Here is an 18,932-nt window from a genome sequence, read left to right as displayed (position 1 = left end):
TTCATTGATCAAGCTCTTGCTCGTAGTTTAGGGATCCCCATTGTACCCGTGGATGTTCCATTCCCCGTTCACACCTTAGATAGTCGACCATTAGGGTCAGGGTTGATCAAGGAGGCCACAGCTCCTTTGAGTATGGTGACGCAGGGGGGTCACAAGGAAAAATTTGTCTTTTCCTTATTGACATTCCTGTGTATCCCGTGGTGCTGGGTCTACCTTGGTTAACTAGTCATAACCCCACTTTTTCTTGGCCACAGAGGGCTCTCACGGGGTGGTCGCGAGAGTGCTCAGGTAGGTGTGTAGGGGTTTCCATTGGTGCTACTACGGTTGAAAGTCCAGACCAGGTCTCCACCATGCGCATTCCCCCTGAATATGCCAATTTGGCACTCACCTTCTGTAAAAGGAAGGCGACTCAATTACCACCCCATCGACAGGCGGATTGAGCGATAAATCTCATGGTAGACGCTGCACTTCCCAAGAGTCATGTGTATCCCCTGTCACAAGCGGAGAAGGTGGCTATGGAAACATATCTCCGAATCCCTGCGTCAGGGGTACATTAGGTCCTCCATTTCACCCGTCTCCTCGAGTTTCTTTTTGTGAAGAAGAAGGATGAAGGTCTGCGCCCGTGCATTGATTATCGAGGTCTAAATAAAATCACGGTGGGATACAGTTACCCACTACCTCTGATCACCACAGCGATTGAGTTAATGCACGGGGCCAGCTTCTTCACTAAACTGGATCTCAGGAGTGCGTACAATCTGGTGCGTATCCGAGAGGGGGATGAGTGGAAGACAGCATTTAGTACCACCTCAGGGCACTATGAGTACCTCGTCATGCCGTACGGGTTGAAGAATGCTCCATCAGTTTTCCAATCTTTTGTAGACGAGATTTTCAGGGACCTGCACGGGCAGGGTGTAGTGGTGCATATCGATGAAATTCTGATATATTCCGCTACACGCGCTGAGCATGTGTCCCTGGTGCGCAGAGTGCTTGGTCGCCTGTTGGAGCATGACCTGTATGTCAAGGCTGAAAAATGTCTGTTCTTTCAACAGTCTGTCTCCTTCTTAGGGTATCGCATATCTAGGTCAGGAGTGGAGATGGAGAGTGACCGCATTGCAGCCGTGCGTAATTGGCCGACTCCAACCACGGTAAAGGAGGTGCAGCGATTTTTTTTTGTATTTTTCTTTTTTCAAATGTTTTTATATATATTTTTGGGGGTTTGCCAATTACTACCGGAGGTTTATCCGGGGTTTTGGTCAGGTAGCGGCTCCCATTACCGCACTATTGAAGGGGGGTCCGGTGTGTTTGCAGTGGTCGGCTGAGGCGGACAGGGCTTTTAGGAAACTGAAGGCTCTGTTTACCTCGGTTCCTGTGTTGGCTCATCCGGATCCGTCTTTGCAATTCATAGTGGAGGTGGAGGCTTCTGAGGCTGGGATAGGAGCTGTGCTCTCTCAGCGCTCGGGTACGCCATCTAAGCTCCGCCCCTGTGCCTTCTTTTCTAAAAAGCTCAGCCCGGCGGAGCGAAACTATGATGTGGGGGACCGGGAGTTGTTGGCTGTCGTCAAGGCTTTGAAGGTGTGGAGACATTGGCTTGAGGGGGCTAAACACCCTTTTCTCATCTGGACTGACCACCGCAATCTGGAGTACATCCGGGAGGCGAGGAGACTGAATCCTCGCCAGGCAAGGTGGGCCATGTTTTTCACCCGTTTTGTGTTTACCCTCTCTTACAGACCAGGTTCCCAGAATGTTAAGGCAGACGCACTGTCCCGGCTGTATGACACAGAGGAGCGGTCCATGGATCCCACTCCCATAATCCCAGCCTCGTGTTTGGTGGCACCGGTAGTATGGGAGCTGGATGCGGACATTGAGCGGGCGTCACGTACAGAGCCCGCTCCCCCTCAGTGTCCATCTGGGCGTCTGTACGTTCCGTCTGCTGTCCGCGATCGATTGATCTACTGGGCTCACACGTCACCCTCCTCTGGTCATCCTGGGATTGGGCGGACGATGCGCTGTCTTAGTGGGAGGTACTGGTGGCCCACCTTAGCTAAGGACGTGTGGGTTTATGTTTCCTCCTGCTCAGTGTGCGCCCTGTGCAAGGCTCCTAGACACCTGCCCAGAGGTAAGTTACAACCCTTACCCGTTCCACAACGGCCGTGGTCGCACTTGTCGGTGGATTTCATAACCGATCTTCCACCTTCACAAGGTAACACCACGATCCTGGTCGTTGTGGATCGTTTTTCTAAGTCCTGTCGTCTCCTCCCTTTGCCCGGTCTCCCTACGGCCCTACAAACGGTGGAGGCTCTGTTTACACACGTCTTTCGGCACTACGGGGTGCCTGAGGATATGGTGTCTGATCAGGGTCCCCAGTTCACTTCTAGGGTCTGGAAGGCATTCATGGAACGTCTGGAGGTCTCCGTCAGCCTTACCTTGGGTTTTCACCCTGAGAGTAACGGGCAGGTGGAGACAGTTAACCAGGATGTGGGTAGGTTTCTGAGGTCTTATTGCCAGGACCGGCCGGGTAAGTGGGCGGAGTTTGTGCCCTGGGCAGAGATGGCTCAGAACTCGCTCTGCCACTCCTCCACTAACCTCTCTCCCTTTCAGTGTGTGTTGGGGTATCAGCCGGTTCTGGCCCCTTGGCATCAGAGTCAGACCGAGGCTCCTGCGGTGGACGACTGGTTCCGGCGCGCGGAGAAAACCTGGGACGCCGCTCATCTACGCCTTCAGCGCGCCATGCGGCGCCAGAAAATTGCCGCAGACCGTCGCCGCAGTGAGGCCCCGGTGTTTGCACCAGGGGACAGGGTCTGGCTCTCGACCAGAAACCTGCCCCTCCGCCTGCCCTGCCGGAAGCTGAGTCCGTGGTTTGTGGGGCCGTTTAAAGTCCTGAGGAGAGTGAACGAGGTATGTTATAGGTTAAAGCTCCCCTCCTATTACCGCATGAACCCCTCGTTCCATGTGTCTCTCCTCAGGCCGGTGGTGGCTGGCCCACTCCAGGAGGCTGAGGTGCGGAAGGTTCGGAGGGGGCCCCGGCGTACTCGTTTCGATCCATCCTGGATTCGAGACGTCGGGCGAGGGATCTTCAGTACCTTGTGGACTGGGAGGGGTACGGTCCGGAGGAGAGATGCTGGGTTCCGGTGGAGGATGTGTTAGATCCTTCCCTGCTTCGAGAGTTCCATCGTCTCCATCCGGATCGCCCTGCACCTTGTGTGTTTTGTATCGATGTGCGACGGGTATTATGTTACCCATGTTATTTTGTATTTTGGTTGTGGAGTTTGTTTTGTAAATTAAATACTCCAGAATAACCCATTTGGTTTCTCATGCGCCTGACTTCCCTGCCACCAACATACACGATTATGACAGAATCACCGACCCGTATATTGAAGTCAGCAGGAGAAGATACCCCAGTCAGAGAGGTGGAGGAGCGCATCCAGAACAATACGGAGAAGCTACACCATCTATGCGCTGCCATGGAACGCGTTGTCCAGAATCTGGACCGCTGGGAGAGACAGGGAATTCATCCAGCGCCTCCACCAGCCCAACCGGGGTCTATCCGAAGTGCCCCGTGCCAAACGGAACCCTGTGGCATCAGTCTAGCCTTGCCTCAGGGTTATGACGGGAGTGCTGCCAACTGCCGCGGTTTCTTACTCCAAGTAGAACTTTTTCTGGCCACGGTTCACCCAGTTCCCACTGACCGTGAGAAGAGTTTTGCCCTCGTCTCGTGCCTCACCGGGAGAGCCCTGGAATGGGCCAGCGCTGTGTGTGGAGAAGGAGATGCGGCGTTGGACCATTATGAGGATTTCACCCGTCGTTTTCGGGCAGTTTGACCACCCACCCGGGGGCAGAGCGGTGGGTGAGCGCCTCTACCGTCTGAGGCAGGCGACGAGGAGCGTCCAGGATTTCGCCCTGGAGTTCAGAACCCTGGCAGCTGGTACGGGATGGAATCACAGGGCCCTGATTGACCATTACAGCTGCAGTCTGCGTGAGGATGTCCGTCGGAGCTGGCCTGCAGAGACACCACCCTCACCTTCGACCAGCTGGTGGATCTGTCCATCCGGCTGGACAACCTGCTGGCTGCTCGCGGACGTCCAGATCAGGGTCTGGTGGTTCCATCCTCCCGCACCCCCTCTCCTATTCCCATGGAACTGGGAGGGACGGTGCACAGGGAGACTGGAGGGGGTTCCCTCTCGTGCACCATTGGTGGCCGCAGAGGTCACACTGCTGGTCGGTGCCGGGTGGGTTCCTCTGGGAATCGAGGTAACAGGCAGGGCGCTCTGGGGCCATCCCAGGTGAGTAGGCACCATTCTCATCAAGAGTCCTCTGTTGCACATATATTTGTGTCTGTTACTTTTCCAGATTTTTCCCCGCATTCCCAGCATAAGGCGCTAGTAGATTCACGCGCGGCTGGGAATTTCATTGATCAAGCTCTTGCTCGTAGTTTAGGGATCCCCATTGTACCCGTGGATGTTCCATTCCCCGTTCACACCTTAGATAGTCGACCATTAGGGTCAGGGTTGATCAAGGAGGCCACAGCTCCTTTGAGTATGGTGACGCAGGGGGGTCACAAGGAAAAATGTGTCTTTTCCTTATTGACATTCCTGTGTATCCCGTGGTGCTGGGTCTACCTTGGTTAACTAGTCATAACCCCACTTTTTCTTGGCCACAGAGGGCTCTCACGGGGTGGTCGCGAGAGTGCTCAGGTAGGTGTGTAGGGGTTTCCATTGGTGCTACTACGGTTGAAAGTCCAGACCAGGTCTCCACCATGCGCATTCCCCCTGAATATGCCAATTTGGCACTCACCTTCTGTAAAAGGAAGGCGACTCAATTACCACCCCATCGACAGGCGGATTGAGCGATAAATCTCATGGTAGACGCTGCACTTCCCAAGAGTCATGTGTATCCCCTGTCACAAGCGGAGAAGGTGGCTATGGAAACATATCTCCGAATCCCTGCGTCAGGGGTACATTAGGTCCTCCATTTCACCCGTCTCCTCGAGTTTCTTTTTTGTGAAGAAGAAGGATGAAGGTCTGCGCCCGTGCATTGATTATCGAGGTCTAAATAAAATCACGGTGGGATACAGTTACCCACTACCTCTGATCACCACGGCGATTGAGTTAATGCACGGGGCCAGCTTCTTCACTAAACTGGATCTCAGGAGTGCGTACAATCTGGTGCGTATCCGAGAGGGGGATGAGTGGAAGACAGCATTTAGTACCACCTCAGGGCACTATGAGTACCTCGTCATGCCGTACGGGTTGAAGAATGCTCCATCAGTTTTCCAATCTTTTGTAGACGAGATTTTCAGGGACCTGCACGGGCAGGGTGTAGTGGTGCATATCGATGAAATTCTGATATATTCCGCTACACGCGCTGAGCATGTGTCCCTGGTGCGCAGAGTGCTTGGTCGCCTGTTGGAGCATGACCTGCATGTCAAGGCTGAAAAATGTCTGTTCTTTCAACAGTCTGTCTCCTTCTTAGGGTATCGCATATCTAGGTCAGGAGTGGAGATGGAGAGTGACCGCATTGCAGCCGTGCGTAATTGGCCGACTCCAACCACGGTAAAGGAGGTGCAGCGATTTTTTGTTGTATTTTTCTTTTTTCAAATGTTTTTATATATATTTTGGGGGGTTTGCCAATTACTACCGGAGGTTTATCCGGGGTTTTGGTCAGGTAGCGGCTCCCATTACCGCACTATTGAAGGGGGGTCCGGTGTGTTTGCAGTGGTCGGCTGAGGCGGACAGGGCTTTTAGGAAACTGAAGGCTCTGTTTACCTCGGTTCCTGTGTTGGCTCATCCGGATCCGTCTTTGCAATTCATAGTGGAGGTGGAGGCTTCTGAGGCTGGGATAGGAGCTGTGCTCTCTCAGCGCTCGGGTACGCCATCCAAGCTCCGCCCCTGTGCCTTCTTTTCTAAAAAGCTCAGCCCGGCGGAGCGAAACTATGATGTGGGGGACCGGGAGTTGTTGGCTGTCGTCAAGGCTTTGAAGGTGTGGAGACATTGGCTTGAGGGGGCTAAACACCCTTTTCTCATCTGGACTGACCACCGCAATCTGGAGTACATCCGGGAGGCGAGGAGACTGAATCCTCGCCAGGCAAGGTGGGCCATGTTTTTCACCCGTTTTGTGTTTACCCTCTCTTACAGACCAGGTTCCCAGAATGTTAAGGCAGACGCACTGTCCCGGCTGTATGACACAGAGGAGCGGTCCATGGATCCCACTCCCATAATCCCAGCCTCGTGTTTGGTGGCACCGGTAGTATGGGAGCTGGATGCGGACATTGAGCGGGCGTCACGTACAGAGCCCGCTCCCCCTCAGTGTCCATCTGGGCGTCTGTACGTTCCGTCTGCTGTCCGCGATCGATTGATCTACTGGGCTCACACGTCACCCTCCTCTGGTCATCCTGGGATTGGGCGGACGATGCGCTGTCTTAGTGGGAGGTACTGGTGGCCCACCTTAGCTAAGGACGTGTGGGTTTATGTTTCCTCCTGCTCAGTGTGCGCCCCTGTGCAAGGCTCCTAGACACCTGCCCAGAGGTAAGTTACAACCCTTACCCGTTCCACAACGGCCGTGGTCGCACTTGTCGGTGGATTTCATAACCGATCTTCCACCTTCACAAGGTAACACCACGATCCTGGTCGTTGTGGATCGTTTTTCTAAGTCCTGTCGTCTCCTCCCTTTGCCCGGTCTCCCTACGGCCCTACAAACGGTGGAGGCTCTGTTTACACACGTCTTTCGGCACTACGGGTGCCTGAGGATATGGTGTCTGATCAGGGTCCCCAGTTCACTTCTAGGGTCTGGAAGGCATTCATGGAACGTCTGGAGGTCTCCGTCAGCCTTACCTTGGGTTTTCACCCTGAGAGTAACGGGCAGGTGGAGACAGTTAACCAGGATGTGGGTAGGTTTCTGAGGTCTTATTGCCAGGACCGGCCGGGTAAGTGGGCGGAGTTTGTGCCCTGGGCAGAGATGGCTCAGAACTCGCTCTGCCACTCCTCCACTAACCTCTCTCCCCTTTCAGTGTGTGTTGGGGTATCAGCCGGTTCTGGCCCCTTGGCATCAGAGTCAGACCGAGGCTCCTGCGGTGGACGACTGGTTCCGGCGCGCGGAGAAAACCTGGGACGCCGCTCATCTACGCCTTCAGCGCGCCATGCGGCGCCAGAAAATTGCCGCAGACCGTCGCCGCAGTGAGGCCCCGGTGTTTGCACCAGGGGACAGGGTCTGGCTCTCGACCAGAAACCTGCCCCTCCGCCTGCCCTGCCGGAAGCTGAGTCCGTGGTTTGTGGGGCCGTTTAAAGTCCTGAGGAGAGTGAACGAGGTATGTTATAGGTTAAAGCTCCCCTCCTATTACCGCATGAACCCCTCGTTCCATGTGTCTCTCCTCAGGCCGGTGGTGGCTGGCCCACTCCAGGAGGCTGAGGTGCGGAAGGTTCGGAGGGGGCCCCGGCGTACTCGTTTCGATCCATCCTGGATTCGAGACGTCGGGCGAGGGATCTTCAGTACCTTGTGGACTGGGAGGGGTACGGTCCGGAGGAGAGATGCTGGGTTCCGGTGGAGGATGTGTTAGATCCTTCCCTGCTTCGAGAGTTCCATCGTCTCCATCCGGATCGCCCTGCACCTTGTGTGTTTTGTATCGATGTGCGACGGGTATTATGTTACCCATGTTATTTTGTATTTTGGTTGTGGAATTTGTTTTTTAAATTAAATACTCCAGAATAACCCATTTGGTTTCTCCTTGCCAATGACAAGCATACCCATAACATGATGCAGCCACCACCATACTTGTTGTGTTGGATTTGCCACAAACATAACACTTTGTATTCAGGACATAAAATTAATTTCTTTACCAAATGTTTTGCAGTTTCACTTTAGTGCCTTATTGCAGACATGACACATGTTTTGGAATATTTTTATTCTGTACACGCTTCCTTCTTTTCACTCTCTCATTTAGGTTAGTATTGTGGAGTAACTACAACGTTGTTGATCCATCCTCAGTTTACTCCTATTACAGCCGTTAAACTTTGTAACTGTTTTAAATCCCTGAGTGGTTCCCTTCCTCTCTGGCAACTGAATTAGGAAGGACACCTGTATCTTTGTAGTGACTGGGTGTATTGATACACCATCCAAAGTGTAATTAATAACATCACCATGCTCAAAGGGATATTCAATGTCTGCTTTTTGTTTTTGCCATTGAAAACCTCCCTGGTCTTTGTGGTTGAATCCGTGTTCAATATTCACTGCCTGATTGAGGACCTTAAAGATAATTGTATTTGTGGGGTACAGAGATGAGGTAGTCAGTCATTCAATAATCATGTTGAACACTATTATTGCACACAGATCCAGATGTGTGCAATAATAGTGTTCAACATGATTATTGAATGACTGACTACCTCATCTCTGTACCCCACAAATACAATTATCTTTAAGGTCCCTCAATCAGGCAGTGAATATTGAACACGGATTCAACCACAAAGACCAGGGAGGTTTTCCAATGGCAAAAAACAAAAAGCAGACATTGAATATCCCTTTGAGCATGGTGATGTTATTAATTACACTTTGGATGGTGTATCAATACACCCAGTCACTACAAAGATACAGGTGTCCTTCCTAATTCAGTTGCCAGAGAGGAAGGGAACCACTCAGGGATTTAAAACAGTTACAAAGTTTAACGGCTGTAATAGGAGTAAACTGAGGATGGATCAACAACATTGTAGTTACTCCACAATACTAACCTAAATGAGAGAGTGAAAAGAAGGAAGCGTGTACAGAATAAAAATATTCCAAAACATGTGTCATGTCTGCAATAAGGCACTAAAGTGTGTGCAATAATAGTGTTCAACATGATTATTGTGCAACTTATTGTGCAATAATAGTGATTATCCAATCCATGATTATCCATGCAACTTATTGTGTGACTTTTTAAGCAGGTTTTTACTCCTGAATGTATTAAGGCTTGCCATAGACTCGAGACATTGAGACATTTCATCTTCTCATTTTTAATTAGTTTGTAAACATTTCTAAAAACATAATTCCACTTTGACATTATGGGGTATTACTGTGTGTAGGCCATTTTTTTTCCTTCAATTTAACAAATGTTAAATTCAGGCTGTAATAAATCTAATGACACCCAGCTATATTATAAGAACTGTTCATACATCTGAGCTACAGCTTCAGGTATTATTGCAGTATGTTTGGAGACATACAACTGAGATTCTTCAAAGTAGCCACCCTTTGCCTTGATGACAGATTTGCACACTTGGCATTCTATCAACCAGCTTCACCTGGAATGCTTTTCCAACAGTCTTGAAGGAGTTCCTACATATGCTGAGCACATGTTGGCTGCTTTTCCTTCACTCTGCGGTCCAACTCATCCGAACCCATCTCAATTGGGTTGAGGTCGGGTGATTGTGGAGGCCAGATCATCTGATGTAGCACTCCATCGCTCTCCTTCTTAGTCAAATAGCCCTTACACAGCCTGGGGGTGTGTTGGCTCATTGTCCTGTTGAAAAACAAACGATAGTCCCACTATGCGCAAACCAGATAGGATGGTGTATTGCTGCAGAATGCTGTGGTAGCCATGCTGGTTAAGTGTGCCTTGAATTCTAAATAAATCACAGACAGTGTCACCAGCAAAGCACCCCCACACCATCACACCTCCTCCTCCATGCTTCACGGTGGGAACCAAACATGCGGAGATCATCCGTTCACCTACTCTGCGTTTCACAAAGACATGGCGGTTGGAACCAAAAATCTCAAATTTGGACTCATCAGACCAAAGGGCAGATTTCCACCTGTCTAATGTCTATTGCTCGTGTTTCTTGGACCAAGCAAATCTCTTCTTATTATCGGTGTCCTTTAATAATGGTTTCTTTGCAACAATTCGACCATAAAAGCCTAATTCACGCAATCCCCTCTGAACAGTTGATTTTGAGATGTGTCTGTTACTTGAACTCTGTGAAGCATTTATTGGGGCTGCAATTTTTGAGGCTGGTAACTCTAATGAACTTATCCTCTGCAGCAGGCAGTCCTCACGAGAGCCAGTTTCATCACAGCACTTGATGGTTTCTGCGACTGCACTTGAAGAAACTTTCACAGTTCTAGACATTTTCCGGATTGCCTGACCTTCATGTCTTAAAGTAATGATGGACTGTCATTTATCTTCGCTTATTTGAGCTGTTCTTGCCATAATATGGACTTGGTCTTTTACCAAAACGGCTATCTTCTGTATACCAACCCTACCTTGTCACAACACAACTGACTGGCTGAAACGCATTAAGAAGGAAATAAATTCCACAATTAACTTTTAACAAGGCACAACTGTTAATATAAATGCATTCCAGGTGACTACCTCATGAAGCTGGTTGAGAGAATGCCAAGAGTGTGCAAAGCTGTCATCAAGGCAAAGGGTAGTAATTGAGAAATCTTGGTTTAACACTTTTTGGGTTACTACATGATTCTATATGTGTTATTTCATAGTTTTGATGTCTTCACTATTATTCTATAATGTAGAAAAGAGTAAAAATAAAGAAAAACCCTGGAATAAGTAGGTGTGTCCAAACATTTGCCTGGTACTGTACATTTTACTAATGGGCAATTCCATGCCAGTAGGAGCGGAAAATATTTATGGTATCTCTGATTGTTCAGGCAATTCTCACATTGAAACTTCATTGGGAGGAAGTATGATTGACATGCTTTTTACATTAGTATCACAATCTATTTTATAGAAAATTATGATGACAATCATGGACGGTAGATAGCTGAGCGGTTAAAGAGGCCAGACGGAAATTGGAAGGTTCCAAGTTCAAATCCCGGATCTGGCGGGAAGTGAGCTGGCAACCTGAGGGTTGCTGGTATCAAATCCTAGATGCCAGTGCCTGGCGTTGTGCCCTTGAGCAAGGACCTTAACCCCCCACAACAACAACTCCCCGGGCACCCAGTGTGGCAGCACCACTCCAAAAACCTGTATATGTATGTGTCATTCAGAGAGGTTGAGTTAAGAGTGGAAGTCAAATTGTGATTGGACCTTGTGTGCAATTGATTAATAAAATTTATTTTGATGTTCATCATGATGAAAGTGGCCATTTTAGGCCCTTTTTAGACCTATACATGCCTCCTGTGGTACCTTATGATTCGTGAACCGTAGATGATACAAACAACATCTTGTTGTCATTATAGTGTGCTCTCAGTGGTGTCATGCACCCATTCATTTAGAGGGGGTATGAAGTACATTAGGATGGAAGGGGGTGGTGTGCCCCCTTCTGGAAGTTGGAGAATTTTGCATTGTTCAAACACCTGAAACGGCTTATTCCTGCAATCTAAACCCATAATCATTATCCCTAATTCTATGAACAAAATATGTATATTTTTCTACATAGGTAATCTTAGCTAAGATAGATAAACAAGCTACTCTAACTTGATTGATAGTCTGAAATGGCTTGGTAGCTAGTGATGAGGTTGGAAGATTGGGAACCTATCTAGCTGGCTAGCAGAAGTCAACTTCATAAAATTGATTGGTGGCTAGTATTACAGAGAAACAATCCACACATGTTTTATTTATTCATCAAGAAGGAATCAATAGGCTACACAGCTTGATCAAAATAATTTACAAACTTACCTCCGGCAGCTAAAATACATTACTGGCAGCTAAAATCAAATCAAATGCTGCGTACATCACTATACGCTGTGTGTGTTCTCTTTCGCCACCGACGATACTGCACACACTAGAGTAGCCTTGTCCGGTCAGTGTGCCAGGGGGCATGTGCCTGTGTCCCCCTGTGGGCATGACGCCACTGTCTGCTCTAACATGTGGAGTATGTCTAGATTCTGAAATACACATTTTCACATGAATTTATTCAACGTTAAAAATATTAATATGAATATCTCAAACCAGCCCTTTTAGATTGTGTTCATTTTAAGACATATTGCTTGGAACAATAAAAAAAAAGTAAAATAAAATAGTAAATAAAATAGTAAAAATAAATAAAAAAGTTCTGGGACACTGTAAAGTCCATGGAGAATAAGAGCACCTCCTCCCAGCTGCCCACTAAGGCTAGGAAACACTGTCACCACCGATAAATCCACTATAATTGAACATTTCAATAAGCATTTTTCTACGGCTGGCCATGCTTTCCACCTGACTACCCCTACCCCGATAAACAGCCCTCCACCCCCCACAGTAACTCGCCCAAGCCTCCCCTATTTCTCCTTCACCCAAATCCAGATAGCTGATGTTCTGAAAGAGCTGCAAAATCTGGACCCATACAAATCAACCGGGCTAGACAATCTGGACCCTCTCTTTCTAAAATGATTTGCCGAAATTGTTGCAACCCCTATTACTAGCCTGTTCAACCTCTCTTTCGTATCGTCTGAGATTCCCATAGATTGGAAAGCTGCCGCGGTCATCCCCCTCTTCAAAGGGGGTGACACTCTAGAAGCAAGCTGCTACAGACCTATATCTATCCTACCCTGCCTTTCTAAGGTCTTCGAAAGCAAAGTTAACCAACCGATTACCGACCATTTCGAATCCCATTGTACCTTCTCCGCTATGCAATCTGGTTTCAGAGCTGGTCATGTGTGCACCTCAGCCACGCTCAAGGTCCTAAACGATATCATAACCGCCATCGATAAGAGACATTACTGTGCAGCCGTATTCATCGACCTGGCTAAGGCTTTCGACTCTGTCAATCACAACATTCTTATTGGCAGACTCAACAGCCTTGGTTTCTCAAATGATTGCATCGCCTGGTTCACCAACTACTTCTCTGATAGAGTTCAGTGTGTCAAATCGGAGGGCCTGTTGTCCGGACCTCTGGCAGTCTCTATGGGGGTGCCACAGGGTTCAATTCTCGGGCCGACTCTCTTCTCTGTATACATCAATGATGTCGCTCTTGCTGCTGGTGATTCTTTGATCCACCTCTATGCAGACGACACCATTCTGTATACCTCTGGCCCTTCTTTGGAGACTGTGTTAACTAACCTCCAGACGAGCTTCAATGCCATACAACTCTCCTTCCGTGGCCTCACAACTGCTCTTAAATGCAAGTAAAACTAAATGCATGCTCTTCAACCGATCGCTGCCCCCACCTGCCCGCCCGTCCAGCATCACTACTCTGCACGGTTCTGACTTAGAATATGTGGACAACTACAAATACCTAGGTGTCTGGCCCTCGCTTCATACTCGTCGCCAAACCCACTGGCTCCAGATCATCTACAAGTCTCTGCTAGGTAAAGCCCCGCCTTATCTCAGCTCACTGGTCACCATAGCAGCACCCACCCGTAGCACGCGCTCCAGCAGGTATATCTCACTGGTCACCCCCAAAGCCAATTCTTCCTTTGGCCGCCTCTCCTTCCAGTTCTCTGCTGCCAATGACTGGAACGAACTGCTAAAAAGCACTAAAACTGGAGACTCTTATCTCCCTTACAAGCACCAGCTGTCAGAGCAGCTCACAGATCACTGAACCTGTACATAGCCCATCTTGAAATAGCCCATCCAACTACCTCATCCCTATACTGTATTTATTTATTTATCTTGCTCCTTTGCACCCCAGTATCTCTACTTGCACATTCATCTTCTGCACATTCTACCATTCCAGTGTTTAATTGCTATATTGTAATTACTTCGCCACCATGGCCTATTTGTTTCCTTACCTTCCTTATCCTACCTTATTTGCACATGCTGTATATAGACTTTCTTTACTGTATTATTGACTGTATGTTTGTTTATTCCATGTGTAACTCTGTGTTGTTGTATGTGTCGAACTGCTTTGCTTTATCTTGACCAGGTCGCAGATGCAAATGAGAACTTGTTCTCAACTAGCCTACTTGGTTAAATAAAGGTGAAATATATATATATTTTTTTAAATAGTCTACAAGTACATACAATTTCCAGAGTGGGCTCTCTTCTAATTCTGAAGTTCTGACGATACATTTTATGAGCACTACCAACACAGTGAATGGTAAATGGTTTCAAAGGGAACTTGCTCTACTGGTGATTTTCTGAATGTGCAATCCTAAAGGACGGCTGTGATTGGTTAAATGACCTATAATGTACATTTCTATGTATAAAATGGGTCATTTAGTTATAAGTACCAGAGAGCCCACTCTGGAAATGTTATGTGTTTAAATAGTATATTGTTCCAAACAATATGTGTAAAAATAAGCTAAATCAAAAAAAGGTTGTTTTGATATATTCATATTAATATTTGTAATGTTTAATAAATTTATGCGAAAATTTGTATTTCAGAATCCAGACATACTCCACATTATAGCACACTATAAGGAGTATATTGACTGTCACACCCTTAGCTGTTTCACCTGTCCTTGTGATCGTGTGTTCCCCCCCAAGTCAACCAGCGTGTTTTCCCGTACTCCTGCTTGTATTCTTCTTTTGCTAGTCCTCCCGGTTTTGACCCTTGCCTGTTTTCTGGACTCCGTACCCGCCTGCCTGACCATTCTGCCTGCCCTGACCTAGAGCCTGCCTGTCTCTCTGAACCTCTTGGACTCTAAACGGGTTTTTACCTTTTACCTGTCCACGACCATTCTCTTGCCTACCCCTTTTGGATTGATTAATAAATATCAAAGACTCAGACCATGTCCCTCCCGTGTCTGCATCTGGGTCTCGCCTTGTGTCCTTATAATTGACACCAAGATGTTGTCTGTATCATATACGGTTCACGGATCATAAGATCTTACAGGAGGCATGTATAGGTCTAAAATGGCCCCTTTCATCTAGATTTTCTCAAAAATGGTTTGTGATACAAATGTAAAAAGCATTGTGGAATACCTTAATAGATGAATCCAAAGCAGTCATTACTTACCAGTCTATTACAAACCATTGGTTCCACCCTACGGTCTTCTGAAAACCCACCTGTAATTAAGAAATAAACATGTTCTATTTGTAATCATACACTAATATAACACAGTATCATAACTTGCCTGATAAAAGTGATACAGAAATATTCCCGTAATGGCAATGGTCAATGGCAGTGTTGGCTACTTAAGTAGCTTCAATAGGATATTTCCTATAGATTCAATGTTTTGTACTAAGAAAATATTGTCAATGTGTGCCACATCATTCAATTCCTTCTGCCCTTATTTCCTTTTGTCACATTTTTTTTTCTATATGTAATGTCCTTAGTACTATATCCTTCCTAAAGATTACTCAAATCGTATCTCTCTCTGCAGCTGCTAAATCAGGGCAGTGTACTCCCATTAAAGTAGTCCCTGCCCTCTTCATTTATAGCAGTATGTGCGCCTACTGACTCAGCTTCTGTTCCAAATGGCACCCTATTCCATATATAGTGCACTACTTTTGACCATAACCCTATGGGCCCTGGCTAAGAGTAGTGCACTATATAGGGAATAGCATGCCATTTGTGTTGCTGCCTCTGTAAACATGACTGTTTTGCTATGCCATGCATTCTGGGAATTCTGGCGGCTTGGTTAAAATATTTGACCTTGTCAAGTAACATATAATCAATTTGCAGTTAACTTGCCTAGTCAATCTAATTTATCGAGTCAAACTGTGAAATCAGTTTACAAGGAATTTGCTGTGTATTTTAAGCCAGAATGTAGATCAAGTTTCATATAAAGTAAATATAATTTGATTTATGTCATAATCATAGCTTATTCTAATATGTTATAAATGCTTTGGCATTTGCATGTATTTCAGGTATAGTGTAACTGGGGTAAGTTACTCCCATACCTACCTAACTGAAAGGTGTTATTAATGTGGGCCTAATTCATTATATCCTAGCAGATGCTGTGGCAGATGCCCTTCAAAGTGCAAAGATGTCAGTGTCTTTAAAGTAGGCTACTGCAGGAATCTGTTTCTAGAAAATCTGTGTCAATAAACAATGGTTTAGTTAACAGCAGGGCATTCAGAGACATGCTCCTCACATGATGCATATCAGATATTGGAATGTAATGGACACAGTGGAGTAAAGTGACATGTATAGGACTACATGCAAATAGGACTTGATTTCTATGATATTCTATAATTAGTATTCAAGGAATGGTAGCGGAACAAAATAATGTTTTAGAATAGAACTTTAAAGTGGAACTGACAGCGTTTTCACTACTCTGCAGGTATGAAACAAACAGACAATCATAATATTAGTCCAAGATATCAAATCCCCAGTTTATGCTACAACATCAACTTCATAAGAGGTTTTAAAAATAGGTTCTATTTGACAAAAGATTCCATGATGTACAGTAAGGCATTGTTGGCTGAATAAATGGATGCAGTTCAATGCATGATTAATATAAGTAGTCCAACAAAAATTGCTATCAGGTTGTAAATCACAGTTGGCCTGGTACATTGTTTGCTGCCTCCACCCATTCGGGACGCAATGTAACTAAGGCTGGGAATGTCAATACAATCAAACTAGTAAGGGCAATGATCAGTCATAATGTGGCTAATAGCCTAGTGTATCTGTTTATTTAACAAGCTAAAAACACGGAGCCTAACGTTAGCTAACTAGCTAGCTAGCTGCTGGGAGGATGTCATGTCATTGGAGGAGTGGATGAGTGAGAGACTTATTCCCTCATTTAGTTTCACTGGCTACAGCTAGAGATACAGGTATCATTTGGTTAGCTGGCAAGACATTTGAATCGCTATGTTAGCTAGCTAGCTAGATATGCTGAACTTGAACGACTGTTATCCAGTTAGTATATCTCTTGCGTTGTAAATTCACTCCGGCTATCTACTCTGATTTCAGAGCACTCTCGTCTTGAGTGTGCCAGAGCGCAGAATAACTGCTGAATTTATGAACGCTCAACACCCGCTGAATATGACTGGTGTCAGTAAACGTCAGCAAAAAAAGTAATTAAATTCTTCCCTGCAGCACAGTTAGTCACTAACGCTCTAGATAACATGTAAACGGTCTAACCAGCTCTGCTAGGGCGAGTAAAATGGTCAGAGTGAGGCGTTCTCTCATTTGTGCCTGGAAGTCGCCAGCAAGCTAACCACCTTTAGCCGGTTAGCTTGGGTGATTGACTGCCGTTGTGAGGAACACTCCGATCAACCCTACTCCTCCGGCCTAAGCATCCAGTGTCAATAGTGCAGTGTGCGCTCGGAAAGCGAAACGCTCTCAATTTACCAAGACAATCTGACAACGCTCTGAATTTACGAACACAGAGCCCACTCTAACACACTGGAGGCAATTTACGAGCGCACCCATAGTTGTCAATCAAATGTATTTGGTATCGATCAAATGGGCAGGCAGGCAAATTCCCATTCAGTTGTCAAAACGTGGGTTGGGATAAGCATGCATTGGCATGCAAGCTGCAGAAAGACACTATTCCCGATTGTTTATAAGTGCATTTTTGACGGCCAACTAGCTGAAAAAGTTTCAGAGGGTTTATCTAATGTTCCCTCGTTAGAGTTTAGCTCATCTCACTCTTGTTAGTATTAGTTGTTGATCTTGTTGTTGTTGATGTGCATTACTGAGGGAGAGAGAGCCTACCTTTTCATGGTTGTTTGATCAATATGTTTCCAAATGTGAGAAGACTCCAGTGCTACATATTTGCAGAAATCCATTCTGGTTCATTTTGTGGCTTTTGGCGAATGCATTCTGAAGATCTAAAGTTACGCTGTTGCAACTGTCTGTAAACAAACACACAGTCCAGTTCAAAGTGAATTATGGCAGGCCAGTATGGCAAATTGATTATTTGCATAAAGGCCTACTGTAGCTCTGATTGGCTATGGCTCACTGGTCTGGGTAGACTCTGGTACTGGACAAGACAGGTGTTTTTATTAGGTTTTATTTACTGCAGTGTCTATTAATTGTCCAAATGCACTCTACTCTATTTCCCACTCTATATTGCTATAGAATTTTCACAAATGCCTTTAATTCATTCCCAAACATTTTATGAATTTATGGAAATGTGAAAATGGCTACATACCCATTGAGTAGGCTACAGAAACAAGAACGAATGTATTGAGTAAAAAAAAAACTAAAAACTTTTGGAATGGTGCTCAACTACTGTAGCGGGCGGCAGGTAGCCTAGTGGTTAGAGCGTTGGGCCAGTAACGGAAGAATTGATGGATTAAATCCCCGAGTTGACATGGTAAAAATCTGTCGTTCTGCCCGTGAACAAGGCAGTTAACCCACTGTTCCCCGGTAGGCCGTCATTGTAAATAACAATTTACGAATTTCTTGTTAATAAAGGTTAAATTAAAAAAACTTTGAAAAAAACTACAATACAGTCAGGACTTAAACAATGGAGTGCATACATGTGTGAATGGCAGTCAAACCCATCAGATACTGTCCATTATGAATGTCGAGCTCAGTGTCTTGCGTTAAATCATCTCTATGCCAGTATGGTGCCAGTGTGTCCCCGCTATGTTCCCTGCCCAATAAAACCAAGAGCTACCACGAACCTATCAACATGACAACACCCGATACGTCAATATACTAATCCATTTCCTATAGACGTGTGTATAGAAGCATGAGACCTACCTTCCCAATGCAGAAAACAATAACAATTGGAACGTTTGTCATTACACTTGACATTACGTTTTTCGTCCTCCATCCACTACACTGTCGCCATTTTGCTTAAAATTCTGCAGGTTAAACTATAATCTGAGAGGTATTTTCGCAGCGGAGAGAATTGTTTTAAATGTCAGTTGAATAGCACAGCGCATGGGACTTCTCTCTCATTTATACTGCAAAATGCCATGAACATAATGTCATAGAATCTGTATTTTATTCCACTCCTGCTCAATTTAATTATGGCAATGATCTCAACAAAACGAACCTTCCCCTATTCAAAATATGGATCATCCCAGACCTAGATCACTGTAGAAAAGTCGTTGGGTTAAATTGTGCTTGGAAGATGGTCAAACTGTGGGATGTAGTAGAGTGATACAGTTAACCAACACACACCGTCAAATATTACCATAACACAGTAGAACATTACATTGTAGCCTAACACCATCAAAGGTTACA

General features: G+C 46.2%; 1 protein-coding gene across 2 annotated transcripts in view; it reads right to left on the bottom strand.

Annotated features, from left to right (window-relative positions):
* The window catches only part of LOC106584157 (zinc finger protein 644), a 56,770-nt gene extending 38,198 nt beyond the window's left edge, over positions 1-18,572 (bottom strand). Inside the window, exons 1-3 of one of the 2 annotated variants that reach the window (XM_014169089.2) lie at positions 18,444-18,571; positions 17,448-17,587; positions 14,799-14,848 (exon numbers count right to left, since the gene is read on the bottom strand). The gene's annotated coding sequence lies outside the window, so the exon portion shown is untranslated. Of the gene's footprint in view, positions 1-14,798; positions 14,849-17,447; positions 17,588-18,443 lie in introns of both variants that reach the window. The other variant, XM_014169088.2, reaches the window with a different exon arrangement.
* Positions 18,573-18,932: the final 360 nt, after the last annotated feature.

Source organism: Salmo salar, chromosome ssa23 (assembly GCF_905237065.1).
Source record: "Salmo salar chromosome ssa23, Ssal_v3.1, whole genome shotgun sequence".
NCBI lineage: Eukaryota > Metazoa > Chordata > Actinopteri > Salmoniformes > Salmonidae > Salmo > Salmo salar.
This window is presented reverse-complemented; position numbering and strand designations above follow the sequence as displayed.